The 17,266-nt window shown below is 39.8% G+C and overlaps 1 long non-coding RNA gene across 1 annotated transcript in view; it reads right to left on the bottom strand.

Moving 5' to 3' along the window:
- LOC309627350 overlaps positions 1-17,266 on the bottom strand; it is an 88,730-nt gene that overhangs the window by 37,727 nt on the left and 33,737 nt on the right. Inside the window, exon 2 of the long non-coding RNA XR_014243693.1 lies at positions 9,423-9,528. This is a non-coding gene — a long non-coding RNA (uncharacterized lncRNA). The remainder of the gene's footprint in view (positions 1-9,422; positions 9,529-17,266) is intronic.

Genomic DNA, 17,266 nt, shown 5'->3' with positions numbered 1-17,266 from the left:
GAGATCTCTGAGAGATTTTTGCCGTTTGGTATTATGTGGAGCTGGGAGGTCTCTTGTGGACCAGTGTCCTGAAGTTGGCTATCCCACCTCAGAGGCATGGCCCTGATGCCTGGCTGGAGCACCAAGAGCCTTTCATCCACACAGCTCAGAGTAAAAGGGAGAAAAAATAGAAAGAAAGAAAGAAAGAAAGAGGCTATAATATAGTGAAGTAAAATAAAGCTATTATAAAGCAAAGCTATGCAGACAAAATCTCACCCAGAAGCATACACATATACACTAACAAAAAAAGGAAAAGGGGAAAAATTAATATATCCTGCTCCCAAAGTCCACCTCCTGAATTTGGGATGATTCGTTGTCTATTCAGGTATTCAACAGATGCAGGCACATCAAGTTGTTTGTGGAGTTTTAATCTGCTGCTTCTGAGGCTGCTGGGAGAGATTTCCCTTTCTCTTCTTTGCTGGTACAGCTCCCGGGGTTCAGCTTTGGATTTGGACCCGCCTCTGCATGTAGGTCGCCTGAGGGCGTCTATTCCCTGCCCAGACAGGACGGGGTTAAAGGAGCAGCTGCTTCGGGGGCTCTGGCTCACTCAGTCCAGGGGAGGGAGGGGTACGGAGGCGGGGCGAGCCTGCGGCGGCAGAGGCCAGCGTGACGTTGCACCAGCCTGAGGTGCGCAGTGTGTTCTCCCGGGAAAGTTGTCCCTGGATCACGGGACCCTGGCAGTGGCGGGCGGCACAGGCTCCTGAGAGGGGCGGTGTGGAGAGTGACCTGTGCTCGCACACAGGCTTCTTGGTGGCGGCAGCAGCAGCCTTAACATCTCACGCCTGTCTCTGGGGTCCGCGCTGATAGCCGCAGTTCGTGCCCGTCTCTGGAGCTCGTTTAGGCGGCGCTCTGAATCCCCTCTCCTTGCGCGCCGCGAAACAAAGAGGCAAGAAAAAGTCTCTTGCCTCTTCGGCAGCTGCAGACTTTCTCCCAGTCTCCCTCCCAGCCAGCTGTGCTGCGCTAACCCCTTCAGGCTGTGTTCACGCCGCCAACCCCCGTCCTCTCCCTGCGATCCGACCAAAGCTCGAGCCTCAGCTCCCAGCCCCGCCCGCCCCGGCGGGTGAGCAGACAAGCCTCTCGGGCTGCTGAGTGCTGCTCGGCACCGAGCCTCTGTGCGGGAATCTCTCCGTTTTTCCCTCTGCGCCCCTGTTGCTGTGGGATCCGCGCTGATCGCCGCAGCTCGCGCCTGTCTCTGGAGCTCGTTTAGGTGGCACTCTGAATCCCCTCTCCTCACGCACCAGGAAACAAAGAGGGAAGAAAAAGCCTCTTGCCTCTCTGGCAGCTGCAGACTTTCCCGGACTCCCTCCCGGCCAGCTGTGGTGCACTAACCCCTTCAGGCTGTGTTCACGCCGCCAACCCCAGTCCTCTCCCTGCGATCCGACCGAAGCCCAAGCCTCAGCTCCCAGCCCCCTCCTGCCCTGGCGGGTGAGCAGACAAGCCTCTCGGGCTGGTGAGTGCTGCTCGGCGCCGATCCTCCGTGCGGGAATCTCTCCGCTTCGCCCTCCGCACCCCTGTGGCTGTGCTCTCCTCCGTGGCTCCGAAGCTTCCCCCCTCTGCCACCCGCAGTCTCCACCCGCGGAGGGGCTTCCTAGTGTGTGGAAACCTTTCCTCCTTCACGGCTCCCTCCCACTGGTGCAGATCCCATCCCTATTCTTTTGTCTCTGTTGTTTCTTTTTTCTTTTGCCCTACCCAAGTACGGGGGGAGTTTCTTGCCTTTTGGGAGGTCTGACGTTTTCTGCCAGCGTCCAGTGGGTGTTCTGTAGGAGCAGTTCCACGTGTAGATGTATTTCTACTGTATCTGTGGGAAGAAAGGTGATCTCCGCGTCTTACTCTTCCGCCATCTTCTCGATCCCCAACCAACGTGTTAATTGTAGTCATTTTAGATACCTTGTCTGATAATTCCCAAATCTGTGTTATATATGAATCTAATTCTCATGCTTTCTTTGTCTCTTCAGACTTTTGTTGTTGTTGTTTGACTGTTTGCTTTTGCCTTTTGTCATGCCTTGTACTTTTTTTCTTGAAAGCCAGACATGTTGTATTTACTAATAGGAATTGAGAAATTGGCCTTTAATATGTAGATTTAAATTAATTTGGCTAGGATTTCGACTGTGTTTAATGGTTTCTTGTATCTGTCAATGCTAGAGGCTTTAAATTCCTCTAATGCCCTTGTTTTGGTCTTTTCTATGTGCTATTCCTCAGAGGAGTTTGTACATACAGCTTTTCCAGGTAAAACCCTTGGTTATTGTACCAGAGCCCTGTTTGTATACTGGTAAAGTGAAGGGGAAGCAGAGTGTTCTATAATCTTCTGATTAATTTTCAGCCCTTTAATGGGCCTTTTTTTTTCAGGGTTTTTTTTCAGACCTTCATAACTGTTTCCTCCCATGTTAGTTTTTCTACCACAAGCCCTTTATTCCCTTCCATAGCCATAGTGTTCCCAAACTATTTCCTTGAACACTGAACCCTGCAGACTGTATTTTCCTCCTTAGGTGAGACAAGAAGGCTGGAGTGGGAGGAATTCCACTCCTTCAGCTGGGATTAGGCTCTGGCAAGGCTTTTTCCCCCTCAAAGAGTAGGCCTTTGTTATGGAGAAGGCTCTGGGTATATTTCATAATGATTACTCTTCCCTTCCCTTTGCCAGGGCCATGAAGGGTATTTTTCCTGGATCTTTATATGAACCTGGTGGAGTTCCTGGAGGTAAAACCCAGAGAACTGTGCGCCACCTCCCCCAAGACTTTGGTCACCAGGTATTTCTCAATATCCTGCTAGTCCATACTCAGCCACAAGCAAATCATCAAGATTACCACTTAAGTGTTATTGCCAGATTATGGCCCCAGGACTTCTGTCCCTGATAAGCAGATTCAGGCTGTATCTCTTTAGATGTGCCTAGCTCTAGAGATTTCAGGAAGCTGATTTGTCCTGAGACTTCAGTTCTCTGATTGGTCCAAGAAAAAGTCAGTGATTTTTCAGGTTGCCCAGCTTTTCTTGTTGTCAGCTTGGTGGTGACAGCTTTCAATCACTTTATATGTTAGAACTGAAACCAGCAGTCTATATTTTTTAACTCTATTAAATTTTGCACATATGGTTGATGCTAGTCTTTTAAATTAGAATTTCTAAATGGCCATGTCATAGAAATTGTCTTTTACCTTCTTCTTATGTGTGCATCATTATCTAAAAATGTTCTATCCCTACTAATTCACCATGAGGAATTTTTGTTAATTTATTTCATGTTCCTCATCTACTACAAGTCATATCAACTCTCCATTAAAGGCTAAAGACTAAAATATAGCAAATTTCATATTCTCTTATGATATCAAATAGTAAATAATCATTCAGGACAGTTTATGACTCAAATATAACTCCAGGCGTTATTCATTAAGGGAACACACAGCCTATAATGACCAAACTAAAATGACAGGACAAGAATAGAGTCTTTAAAATAGCAGTGCATAAATTCTGGCTGTTGCTTTTTTTTCTCTTTTTCTCTACTTCTAACTTTTTTTTCTTTGGTAGTACTTTATGGATTCAGTAATTGAAAATTTAGAGCCTGGGCTAATGAATGTGTCAAAGCATGGGACAAAGTGCAACCTGGTGCTTCCTGACAATAAATGTTTAATCCTCCTTCCTTGAGAGACTTCAGAAAACTCTAGTAATTGAGGAAGCAAGAATATCTAACCCTTGAGTACAACTTTTTATGAACACTGTGTAGTTCATGGCATACAAGGGATCTTTTAAAAACAGAGCATTGGTGTTCAGTAAGTTTACCCTTTGACAAATGACTGTTTTACTGTATACAATACTCCCTACAAAACTTTTACTACTGTTACACAAAAGAGTAATAAAACGAGATACGCCTTTTTTTTCCTTCTCTATTTATAGATCTCTTTTGCCTCTGTAACTAAGCCTAATATTTACCTGAGGGAGAAAAAAAATTCTAGAGAACCCTATGTAGGGTTGATAAAATAAGCAATGAGCTAACCTAAGAAGCAGTTTATTGATTTACTGAATAACCCAGGGATATCCCACCACACCCCCCCATATTCTGCCAGTCCACAACTAGAGAACCAGTAATAGTGACCCTACCAAAAGAATTGTCATCCAACCTAACAGAAAGATGTAGGGGATATTTGTATTTTTAAAGATGAAGGGGTATTTCCCATTTCATTATTTATGTTTTCTTTTGCCATCCTATTGACAAAATGTTCAATATGAATGCAGAAATTTACAAGTGTCCCTCCTCCCCTCTCTCCACACTCCTGCACTGTGTACCTAAAGAGAAATTTTTCCAGAAATGGTATCATATGGAACTAACAATACAGTCCATTAATTACTCTCTCTAAGGAAGAGACATGTGACACGTCTTACAGAATCAGCTCAAAAGACAGAAAATCCAGAGCACTCATTATATATTTTCTCCTGACCCAGCACATTAAAATCTGAAAAAAGAAGGCCATCTTATCATAAAGTCAGCAAAAAAGAAAACAAAACAATGCTCCTATCTGCACACCTCTGGTCATTTGGAAGATTATGCATTATGCTACAAACATTGTTTTCTGAAGACCCCACGTGGTGTAGAGCAGGGAACATAGAATGGTTAATTAAAAACAAATTAAATCTCTGTGACTTCCTAATCCATGTGATCATCTAAGAGTTATTTAACCTCTCTGTTCCTCAAATTAATACCTATCTTCGAAGGTTGTAGTAAGAATTTTTATGAGATGACAAAAGTAGAACACCTAGTAAAGGTTTTAGCCCAGAAAATAACTTAGCAAGTATTCGTTTCTTCTTGCTTGACAGTCTCTCAATAGGTAAATGAGACCTAAAATATAGCCAGAATGGCTTAATTACTTTAACCACTAGTAGGTTGGGAGATAGTCCCTAGAAGTATCAACTATTTCATTCAGTTAACAATCCTTTATGCTTCATCTGGTAAAAGCTTCTTTTTCCTTCTCTTTTAAGGCCTTTCTCATCAGCATATTACATCACAGGTTTTAAATAAAAGCTGCCATCTTAGATATCTAGTATTCTAGGTACATTGAATGGGCCAAAGCTAGAGAACACCACTTCCTTGGTTAAACTGATTGGCTTGCGGCTAGGAAGGAAACTTAACCAAGGAAAATCAGGATCTTTCACTAGAATTTTTCAAATGGTTGCTGGAAATAGAGAAATAATTTCCTGTCTAAAGAAATATGAGTTTGGAACTTGGGTGGGAAAGTAATGTCCTCCACCAGAGGAGAAATCCAGTTGCAATAGAAAGGAGTGTGCTGACAAGCAAAAGGAAGCTTCAGGTACTCTTATTCTGCTGTGATGTTCTTGAAAATTAAAAAATTCCTTTAAGATTCAGTGCAGATAGTGCCTCCTCTAGGAAGTCTGTTATGATTCTGCCATGCTGGATGTAGGGCTCTATCTTCTGTCTTCACATAGACTCCTGTGACTACTTCCATCCTAAATCTGACCACTTTATAATTGCCCTCCCTGTCATCACCACCAGTCCCTAAGAGTCAAGAAAGACTTGTTTTATCTTTTAATACCCAGTACTTCTCTTGGTACTGAAGGCATCCTAGTCTCTGGGACACAGACATACAATTCTATTTTAACTAACACTTCTGATTTTAGTTGATTTCTTTGTTGCCCAGCAGTCCACAGCTGTGCCACAATATTTGAAATTTCATCTTCATATGTCTTTGTGGTTGTTTTGATTGCTCTGGTTGATATTTGATGACTTAAATACATATATGGCTTTATTTTTAAATCTTTTTACTATCATCATAGGCAACTAGAAACCTTTCAGCAAAACAATCCTAAGGGGGGGGGGGGGGAGAAGGCAAACAAACCAAAAACAAAAAAAAACTGTCTTTCTGGGAAAGTATTCTTATTATGGTAGAAAATCCTGCCCATCTATACACAAATGCTTTGTGTTTAATTTTGGCAAGGAAAGAACCACACTTCTATTTGAACTTTTATCTCATTTTTAAGAGTTACCCTGTTTGATTGTATTAATTATGAAAGTGTTTCAACCCACAAATAAAATATCACATATTATATGTCAAAGTTTGAGAAAAGAAAAGCCACAATCTTTTACATGTTTTAGTTCAAAAGGTTTTGCTATTTATTTAGACTCTTGAATATGCAAGGTTCTTAAATGAATTGAAATGAATCTAAAGTGAAATGATTTTCACACTCCCTAAACTTTCCTCCAGGAAACAATAATCAGAAGCCAAAGACTGAGTTGCCACAGGCAAGAAGCAGTTGGAAAATAAATGGGAAATTTTTCTAAGAAGGGCAGAAATAGATTGTTTTGGCTTATCCCTTTCAAGGTTTTTACTAACCCTCCTTTAGAAAGTCATCGCTGAATTCTCAATACTTAACAAATGTTCTTCATAATTTGGGACTTTCTCTTAGATTCAATTTCCCAAAACTGCCTTTTAAGCCAATCCATGTTCAGTGCCACTGAGAGAGGATTTATGATCGACCTCTTCATTTGGATTGCTCATCCAACCCCCCAAATCAGGGAACAATGGGACCTGCCCTGATTTCAGAACCAGGGAGGCTTGTGTTCAAATCCAGTTCTCACTAAATCCAAGCTGTTATCTTTGGCACCTCTCAGTAAAGGTAGTGGTTATTCAACAACATTATGAAAACTTATATTTGTTTGTGCCAGGTATTGTGATGGGCACTAGTAAATAAGGGGTGAGGGCAAGTTATTTCCCTCTGAGAGGTACCTTCTCTAAGGGACAGACCCATCAACAAGTAAACGAATGAAAGAGGGAATAAATGAATGAATACCTACAGATTTTTAAAAATGCTATGAAGGGGAACAACAATGAAGAGAATGTTGGCAATGTAGGGGGAAAAGATGATTTCGATAAGGCTTTCTGAATATGTGATATTTACATTGAAAAGTTCTAAGGATTGTTGTCTAGCCAGTGGAAGTCACCGAGGGAAACAACTTCCAGGCAAGAAAGACACATGCAAAGGCCCTGGGGCAGGAATGGGCTTGGCTTTCAGGGAACTGAAAGGAAACTAGCATGGATGGAGATTAGAGAACAGCTGGATTTTGGAATAAGATTAGTTTAGAGGTGAGCAATAAAAAAACAGGAAGCAATGGCAAGAGTTTAAATTGGATCCGAAGAGCAATGGGGAAGGAAGTCTTAAAAGACCCAAGCAGAAGAGTTACTTGCTCTGAGTAATCTGGTGTGTGTTGAAAAGACTACATGAGGGCAACAGTTGAGACAGGGACACCAGCCAAAACTTTATCAGAGTAGCCCAGTGGAGAAATGATAGTAACATTCACTAAAGTGGTAGTCATGGAAATGAGGACATTTTCACTGTCACATCACACAATTTTCTCCCTTATGATGTTATGATTAAGAACATCAAGACACCCCATCAAAGCACCTACACTCAGCATTGGCTCACAGCATCCTCAAAGTTCCACTTCCTCTACTCTCTATATTTCATTTGCACACGTCTCTCTTGCTCTCTCTTAGATCAAAAGCTCCTGTGAAGTTGGGAGCTCCATCTTAAACTCATCTTGCTTGCCAATTCCCTCCATCCCTTCATTCCTATCCTAAGTACAAGCATATAACATTTGGATAACAGTCAAAAAAATAGCCAAGATAAATAAGGGATGAATGTCACAATGGGCAGTTTGGAAGCTTAACAATTCTCTCTGGTTCTCTTCCCCTCTAGAAAAGTATTGCAAGTCTCCTTGCTCTGAAATTTGAGGTGCCCTGACATCTTTCAGAATGCTACCCATACCAACGGTGCAGAAAATTCTGCCTGATTATCTGGTTTAGAAATAGTTTCTTTGAACATCTCCTCATAATCAGAGGTGAATTCTGGCTCTGACATTATTGCTGGCCATAATTAGCTCTAGTTAAACCGTCCCTGTGCATCCTGGCAGGCAGACCACCTACATCAATACTGCTACCAGCTTAAGCTTGCTCTGGGGAGACATTGTGTGTGACAGACTTTATCTTCAGGGCAAACTGCCACCGAGTGCAGTTGCAGAATCCATCTCTCTGTTCAGTTCAGTTAGAACTGTATTTGATTGGTGGGCCTTATGGTCGACTGTCAGAATAATAAGGATACTAATCATTTGTAATCACATGGCACCATTCATCCAGGGATCTCCGAGGACTTTGCTGGAGTTAATTTTGATGATGCCTCTGTGAGCTAGGTAAGTGTTATCATCCCCATTTTACAGATGAGGAGACTGAGTAATGGAGAAATTAAGCAGCCCGCTCAAGGTCACTCAACAGAAAGATGAAAATTCAAAAAATGCCCCTGAGCCTGCTGAGCCCCTGTTGCGTTGTCAATTAAATACATCAGCTCATCATTACACTCTGCTTCTTAAACGATCATGTTTTATTAATGTACACTGTTAGGCAGCTGCCATATTTCACCCAAGAGGTGGCCACCTTTCAATCAAGGAGAGTGTAATTCGGGTTTACCGCAACTGTGGTAGTAAATGCTAAGGGAAAATTAAGCTGCCTGTCTTCTATTATATCACTCACTCTTTGCCCTTAATGACTTCTTGCTTGGGAGGAAAATCAGGTCAGAAACTTTTGACTGGTTGCTTTGTATCTAAAGGTAATTGGGGGTAATTTTTTGACATAGGAAGGAACTATTAGACAACCATACTCCTCAATAAGGGAGGAAAAACTGCCTTGTTATTAAAAAAATAACCAAACTCATTATTTTACTTCAGCAGCAATAGAAAAGTGACTGAAATAAACATGTGAAATATTCCACAGAATGAACCTGAAAGGAGATGAGAAACTTTGAAAGCTGAAAAAGTGTATCCAGGTAGAAATTTTTAAACCCTCCCTTTGGTCAGGGTGTGATCCAATTTTTGTTCTTTGCAGGATTACAGAGTTAATGGAAAGGTGAAGGGCAGAGAAGCCAAGCCTGAGACAGATGTGAAGAAAGGGAAATTTGTTTTCAAGGCCCAGCCATGACCTTTTCTTTGCTTGCTCTCTTGCATGGTACCGTGTGGCTGTGAGAATGTGGTGCTTAGGAATAGGAAAATATTTTGCCACTTTTATTTGAGTCACCTTGAGAAAGATTTTTTAATTTTCTAAATCCTTGTTTCCTCATCGGTAAATATGGAATATAATCCACCTTGCAGGATTATAGAGAAGATGAAATGGAATAGAGTGTGGAAGATTCTAGTCTTGTGCTTAGCAGGTAATAGACACTTAAGAAAAGGTAGATAATGCAATTACTGTTAGCAGCCTCTTTCTCTAGTGTAAACATCCTCAAGACCCTTCAAACCCTCAAAGTCGCCTTAGCTATTCAACATGCTCGATACCAGTTCAGTAAGAACTGACTCTCCCATATGCTGTCTCACTTCTCCTTCCCCTTCCCCGCTGCTTACTTACTCTTTAATCCATTCCTTGAATTCATTCACCAGTCAGAGCTTCAGTTTCTTCCTCTGTTTGATGAGAAGGACCTTCCCTTCTGCCAACCTTATCTCACATGATTAGTCTAAGAAACAAATAGATAAATAACTCAGTTGGCATTGTATACTCTGACATGCCATCCATCAATTTTCAGTTTTCAAACATCACCACTATTATTTCTTAAGGCTTCACTATGGGAAGAAATCTCAATTTAATTATTCACAGTAAGACATTAGTGATAAAGAGGAAATGGTTTACCCTTGCTAGGTAACACTGGTTTATTTTAACAGAGGCCTTTAGTGCCTTAATCCAAAATTGGAAATATTAGTGAGAATCCAAAGCAGAGGAAAGAACATGGAGGGGATTTACTGGCACGAGGGAACTCCTAAAATTACCTTGCATATGTTTTGCCTTTAAAAAAGGATCATCCGTCCTGGCACATTTTATGCCTGCAAACCCTTTGCACAGTATTCAAATGTGATCTTGAGAGAGAAATTGTAACAAAAAGGCGGTTGATTATCTGGTCATCAAACAGCCAGTATTTCATTTTCCTCTCTTCTGTCTATGCTTCTAATACTGAGAAGGTTTCCTTGTTTGACAACCTCAATTTAAACTTTTTTTCCCTCATGGTTAAGAAGAATTTTCTGCTGCAAGTGTTAATTGTCCTGATAAGGATGCCTGTTCTCTTAATTTGAACAGCAGCTGTGCTAAATGATGCAAAATATACAAAGATCTATAGTTACACTCCCCCAATAGGAAATGTTGTTATGAAAAGGTTTTCCACTTTTCATACAAAATTCCCTGCTAACTGTTTCAATGGTGAAAAAGTAAGCCCAATACAAATACAAAATCCAAGTGCCAAAAAGCAAATAAAATGATTAGAAGATCCTGGCACTGATTTGCAATGATGTGCTGAAATATGCCAAGTCATGTTCAGGAAGAACATTAGGCTGTTGCTGTAAATGGGACCTATGGATCAGCTAAAGCAATAGAGTCTAATTACTATTATTAATAATAGCAAGAGTATATTAATCTCTCCTATCAGCAAGCAGGTATAATATTGACCTTTTCTTTCGAAGATAGCTCTAATGCTATTATTTACTATACCAGTCATTTTATTCTGCAGTACTAGTCACAAAATGATTAACACAACGATGTCCCATGCTGCACTTTCAAAATTCTTTTGAATTCCATTGGGCACAACGATGGTCATGCCCTTCAGCTGAAAAGCATCAGTGTCAATGCATTAAAAATGTAAGGAAAAAAGTAAACACCAGCCTAGCTAAGATGATCAGCTGAAATAATGATGATCAATGAGGTAAAAGATATCTCACATTTATCCATCCATCTGTCCATCCATCCATCCCAATCATCCTGCTCCACTACCATCACCAGCAGCATGCATTGAAGAATACCTATTGATAGTAGAAGCAGGATTCCCAAGGGAGGTCAGGTGTGGCAAAGATAGTTTGCACCCAGTGAATCTCAGGTATTCTAATACATTTCTCATATCAGGGCATTAAGGCTTGTGTATACCAATGAATTGTGAGAGAAAGTGACATCTGTCACTTCAAGGGCAAGGCAAAAATTAAGTATCCGTATGTCTCCTTTACCTCTCTCTTCTCCTGTTAGAACAATTTTGGAGGCCATGTGTTGCAAATAGCACATCCACACAGCGGCTGAAGACCACCTAGCCCACATCAGTTTCAAATAAGGGAAGAAGGAGACCCTTTTGTTACATTAAGCTGCTGGATTGTGAGGCTTTGTCTATTGGAGCAACTAGTGTTAATCTTCCTGAAACATAAGATCCAAGCGTTATCATAACATGTTCAGTGACTCTGGGCAAGTCACTCAGAGTCTTGAGGTCTATTTTTTTCACAGATAAAACAAGGAATACCCTTATTTCTAGCATTCTATACTTTGCAATATGTTTCTTGAGTATATTGGGGGAAAGGCATTTAATTATTGGATTTCATCTATAACTTTCTCTTACTCTTCAGCCAGAATATATTGCCCCACCATTAACATTCTTACAGTTTCTATGCATAACTCTCCTATAATATTTACCCCATTGTATTGCATTTGTTCATACATCTGTCTGTGTTTTGTTTTTGTTTTTGTCTTACATAAAACAGTGAGCACTTCTGGGACGGGAATTGCCTTTTTGATCACTTTATCACCAGTGAGAGAATGCTTAGCAATCAATATTTTTTTGTTGTTGTTGAAATGTAATTATGAATCTTGGAAGGAAAGCTTGCAATAGCTTGTTGTCTCTTTCCTGCCACCACTAGGGGAAAATTACCATATAGGATATATAAAGAGTTTTAGAAAATGGAAGCACATGCAAAGGAGGGACAGAGGTTGAGAGATAGAAAGAATGAAAAGGGAATTGAGAATACTAGGGAAGAGAACAGGAATAACTTATTGATGTCAAAGGGGACACAGAGAAAGTATGAGCGAGTTAAGCCAGAAAACATAGTGAAAAGTCCAGGTCAGGGCACAAAGACCACTCTAGCAGAGCACCTAATCATTTTTGAAGGAGAAAATGAAATGTGACTGAGAATTGGGAGTTCAGAGACGGGATGATCATACATCCAATATCTTTTCCTTTCAAGCAGGGACATGCCATTGCTGGGACTTAGAGGGAATGAAAATTTGAGATCTGATGGCAGGGCCTCAACTCTCCAGATGTCTGGGGCCAAGAAATACAAGGCAGGGTGAATTGGTCAGGATGCTGGTGACAGTTTCAAACTTGTTTGACAAGTAGAACAAGACAGGATGATATGACTAGATGCCAAGTGGAGTATCAAGCCTCTGGTATTGTCTCAACTAATATAATCAGGGAAAGAAAACATTCCACTCTCTCTATTGCTAGAAATGCCCAACCCAAAGTGAGAATATCAACAAAGCAACCACTACTCCTCAGCATGTCACCAGGGTTCTCAGAAGGCTGTTTATTGTAACACCGGTAGCAATTGGTCTTTGCCTCATTGTTTTCTAACAATAAAGCAGGGAGCCTCAGTTTTTCACCATGAAAGAATCTTCCCTATCTCTGAAACTGGTTCTTGATACACCAAAGTATCTTGGGGTTCAGATATCCCCAATCTGGGGAAAGTGACAAAGCTAGGACAACAACACATGATGACAGCAATCTGCCTGACCCTTTATCAAATCCCACCCAGACTGGGGAGTGGGCAAGCCTGACCAAGGTGCCAGCTACACAGAACTACATTCAGGCTGGGGATTAAATTGTAAGCTGCCAGAAAACAAATAAATAAGCAAAGAGCTAAAGAATATTAGAGGCAAAGTTTTTAGGGAGTGTTGACAGTCAAGTGTAAGCCCTGAATCTAAAAGGCAGCATCATAGGCAAAATAAAGAATGAAGTCAAAGATCAAGGCACAGGTGACCCTGGAATAAATGAGAGGAGATGAAGAGTAAGGAAGAGTGAGGGGATGATGTTTCTATGCCAGTGTTTTCCAATGTTGAGAAGTAACCTTCAAACGGTTCTATACCCTAGTTCAAATACATGCTGTCCTTTCTTAGGACTAGAGCTCCAAAAACCATGTCCCTGAAAAGTTCTGTATCTAAATTCCTTCCTTAGTTTCTTGCTATATTTATTTATTTATAGGCCTAAGGAGGCCTCTTAAAGAATGGAATCCCCTGTTTTGGATTAAACAAACCCAAAAGTTTTTCATCCTCCTTGTGAGTCATCCAACAGGGATTGTCTACCTGATGGTCTCTCTACTAGATGTACTCTTATTTCCCTACCTGTCTCTTTCATGTTGTCCTGGACCTCTTAACCCTCTCTACTTTCTCCAGGACCACTGTGTTTCTAGATCCAGAAATTCTCTCTTGAATGCAGCTAGGTCAGTGTGTATCCTGTCCCCAGGCACTGACTCTAATTTCTTGGTTTCTAGATGAGTTCCAAGTTCCAAATCTGATTGCTGCAGTCAGTTAAGGTTGCTAATTGTATAGCATCAATGTATGTGGTATCCAACCAGTCTAACTAAGTTGTTAGTTGATTTTGCCTGCTTTCTCCATAATTTTTTTAAAAATTTTGCATTTCTTTAACCAATATTACTAGCATAATTACTTTTTTTTTTTTAATTAAGGAAGAAGAATCTCTAGTTCACCAGTTCCCTGATTTCTCCTATTGTCTCTTAACTGGGGAACATGTCTGGCCAAGGGAAATGATACAGTGATGACTGCATCAATCATAATGCATTCTGGGGGAAGAGTCTAAATGCCGTGTAATCAAAGGATCTCCACGTACTGTCTGAACAAATTGGAGTTTGTTAGCAGGGAAGAAAGGGGGAATGACTGATGAATATGCAATGGACTTTGCATATTTTAATTTATAACAACATCATCAAATTAATTGAAAAAAGAAAACTCTGAAAATTAGAATTGTCCAATGATCCAATGGAGTCCTGAGTTCTTGCTCTGGAAATGTCCAAGCAGAGGTCAGTTGACCACCTGAAAGTATAATGTAAATGGGAAGCTGAGATAGATCTTAATATTCCTGCCCCACATAGCAGATAAAGTCCCTAAGCATCTGGGGAAAATCATGAAAACAATGAAAGTGAGGGTAACTGAAAAAAAGGAAAACTTTCAGAAACACACTTGGCTCCCTCCATGACTTTGCTGGGACCTGTGAACAGATGGCCCCCATTGATTATGTCATAGACTGTTGCTTCCTCCAATTTCCATTCTCACATTCCTACTTTAGTAAGGAAACTACTAAGTTTTCATTGTACATATGGCTGCCCAGCTGATGACTACAGTTCCCAGCCTCCCTTGCAGCTGGTGTGACCATGTTGAGCTTTCTATAAAGGAATGTTTTAAACTTCCTGTGAGTGGCCTTAAAGGCATCAGATTTGCTGTCCTTATGCCCTTCATCCTCCTTCTTCTTGCCTGAAATGGGTGAAAAATGATCTAGGATGATTTCAGAAAAGGCAGAAAAACACAGATCAAGCAAACAGAAAGTTTTGTTCCCCAAGACTATGGGGTCACTAAATAAGTTTGTGTTGCTTACGCAGAGATTATTGCATGAAAGTGATATACACTTCTTCCTTGTTTAAGCCACCATTATTTTTGTCTGTTACACTGGGCAGATGTTTATCCTAATAAAACTATGGCTCTTCTCCATCTCAAGCAGTAGCTTTTGCAAACTTTTTCCAGGTCTCTAATAGCACAAGCCCAGTCTTAACCTCTTTCACTCTCTGTAAATGGCCTCATATCTTACTTTTTGCTGATAATTCTGGCAATTAAGAGAAATTTTCTGAAAAATTTTAACCCTCCAATCCACGAATCTATCTGCATCAATATCTATTTTGATTTAGACCCTCCTGCCATCACAGACCTAAGGGCACAGAGCAAGATTTCTCAAGGACATTATTCTATTCTTTTTTTTTTCATATAATGTTAACATTATTCTCATTGTCGTTATATTGCATTGACATTAATATATATTCAAGTCCTCCAACTGTGTGTGTGTGTGTGTGTGTGTGTGTGTGCAGTTGGAAAGCAGAGGTGGAAGTTAGGAGAGAGCTGCTTAAGAAAGCGATTGAAGTGCATTCCGTATCTTAGACTTCGTGATTTTCATCATAAATATCTAGGAAAACACAGAAAGAGATGAGAGTGCATAATAAACCAAGAAACTAAGATTGACAACTAATCTACTGCCAAAATCTTAGAGGAATTTCCTCTAATTATAATATTCATGGAGTGGAAAAGAGAAAAACAATTGTCAGGTGACATTAACATATACCTTGTCACTTGCAGATCAAAACTGCCAATGTGAAGGACAATGCAGAGGCTCATCAACACACTTGCCTATGCCTTGGCTTGGAAAAGCAGAATCTGTGACAACCACCAACCACCAGATATATTGTATAGCTACAGCCCTATCAAATAAAACATGGAACATGGATTCTAAAGTAGCTGTGTATGTGTGTTTGTGAGTGATGTGTGTATCATATGAGAAGGATTACACACACACACACACACACACACACACATGCACATGTACATATATTCCACTCCAGATTTCAGATTCCCCAGTTTGGACATCTTCTAAATAATTTCAGGGATTACAATTTTCAGGAATCCTACACATCCATTGGCAAAGAAGTTAAGCTATAGCATATTTTCATCTTAGAATAGAATGTGAAAAGAAAAAAAAAAATGCATGTTAGTAGAACTCCAAGTTTTGCCTTTATTGTTTCAGGAAATGGAAGGACCTCTCACTACTTTCAATTATCTATAAATACATGTTCCTCCTAGTAATAATAATAGCAAATATTTATCAGATGCTAAATACAGAGCACTCACTGCAAACCAGGTGGCCTGGATTCTAATGCCATTTTTACATCTTACAAGCTATGTAACCTTGGGCAAATTGCTTAATTTGTTGCTACCTCAATTTCTTCACCTATAAAATGAGTATAAAATAGTTGGGACAATTCTGTGAGTTAATGTTTGAAGTACTTCAGAACAATATAGGTTTGATATCAGTATCAATTCTCATATGATGCCATAAGGCATGTGCTATTATAGTGTCCATTTCACAGGTAGAGTAAAGTAGGTCTTGTAGAGGTTAAATGACTCTTCTAACAATTGGTAGACCCAGAATTTGAATGCACCATTTTCATGTATACAGTACATCTAATATCCTAATTACTACAGTATGTTGCCTCCTCACAGCAAGTCAAGGATACCTCAAGAATAGATGTTAAATACCTCAACATCATCACTGACCCCTAGACACCATAAATTTGACATTGAGGCATAAATATCAACCAACTTTTTGCTCCAGATCTGGGAAGAAGACTTTAACAGTAATCTAGGGCTGAGTGGAAGGAAATGATAGTCCTCAGTCAACCATCGATAGTTACCCGTTTGTTTAAAGATAACAACACTGAAAACAGAAAAATAAATGGTTCCAATGAAAATGTTGTGCACATTAAAAGGAGGAAAGAGTGATCAAGATGCAGCAAAAGAACAGTTTAAAAACTCACTAAAGGAAACAGAAATTGCTGAAATTGTCTGCTTTGTAATCTTAATAGAAATGAAAACTACAGCCTCTGAATAAAGAGATGAAAGATGAGATTATATTAAAATAAGTTGAGATAAGAAGGAAGTTGGCTGAGAGGCAGGTAGAAATAAAAACAGGAGTTTGACATGATAAAGATTTTAAGGAGATTAAAAATGCAATAGTAGAATAGAAATCTGCATTAAAAGCAATAAAGAGCAGAATTAACACTATAGAATTAGTGATAAGTTTAAAACCTAGGATCTGCAGAAAAAATGCAGAATGAAGAAAAACTCAAAGATGCAGACATTGCTAGTAAGGACAAAGAACAAAGAGAGAAGGGTCCAATGTGGGGATTTTTTAGAAGCACACATGACAACAGAAGCAATTAGTAAAGCTACTTTTGAAGAAACGTATATAACATCTATATTCACTGAGTTTATAGATCAAAAAGGATTACTTACAACATGAGTTATATATGGCTGTCATTTTTGTTTTGAATGTATTTATAGGTCAGTGTTACTGCTTATTATATGAGTATAATATGCACATTGAGGAAAAAACTAAAAAATGCAGATAAATAAAATATTTTTAAAGTTGCCTACAATCCTTTTACATAAATATTACTAGCTCTATTCTGTGTATTATTTCAGACTATACATGAAAATTAATTATATCATACAAACATATAAAACATACATAATATTTTATAACATATCTGTATCCATATCTGTGCTATATATTTCATAATCATTTAATCATAGTTAATACTACTCTCAGATTACATTAG

This window comes from Balaenoptera borealis (assembly GCF_965194805.1).
Source record: "Balaenoptera borealis genome assembly, chromosome: 4".
Taxonomy (NCBI): domain Eukaryota; kingdom Metazoa; phylum Chordata; class Mammalia; order Artiodactyla; family Balaenopteridae; genus Balaenoptera; species Balaenoptera borealis.
This window is presented reverse-complemented; position numbering and strand designations above follow the sequence as displayed.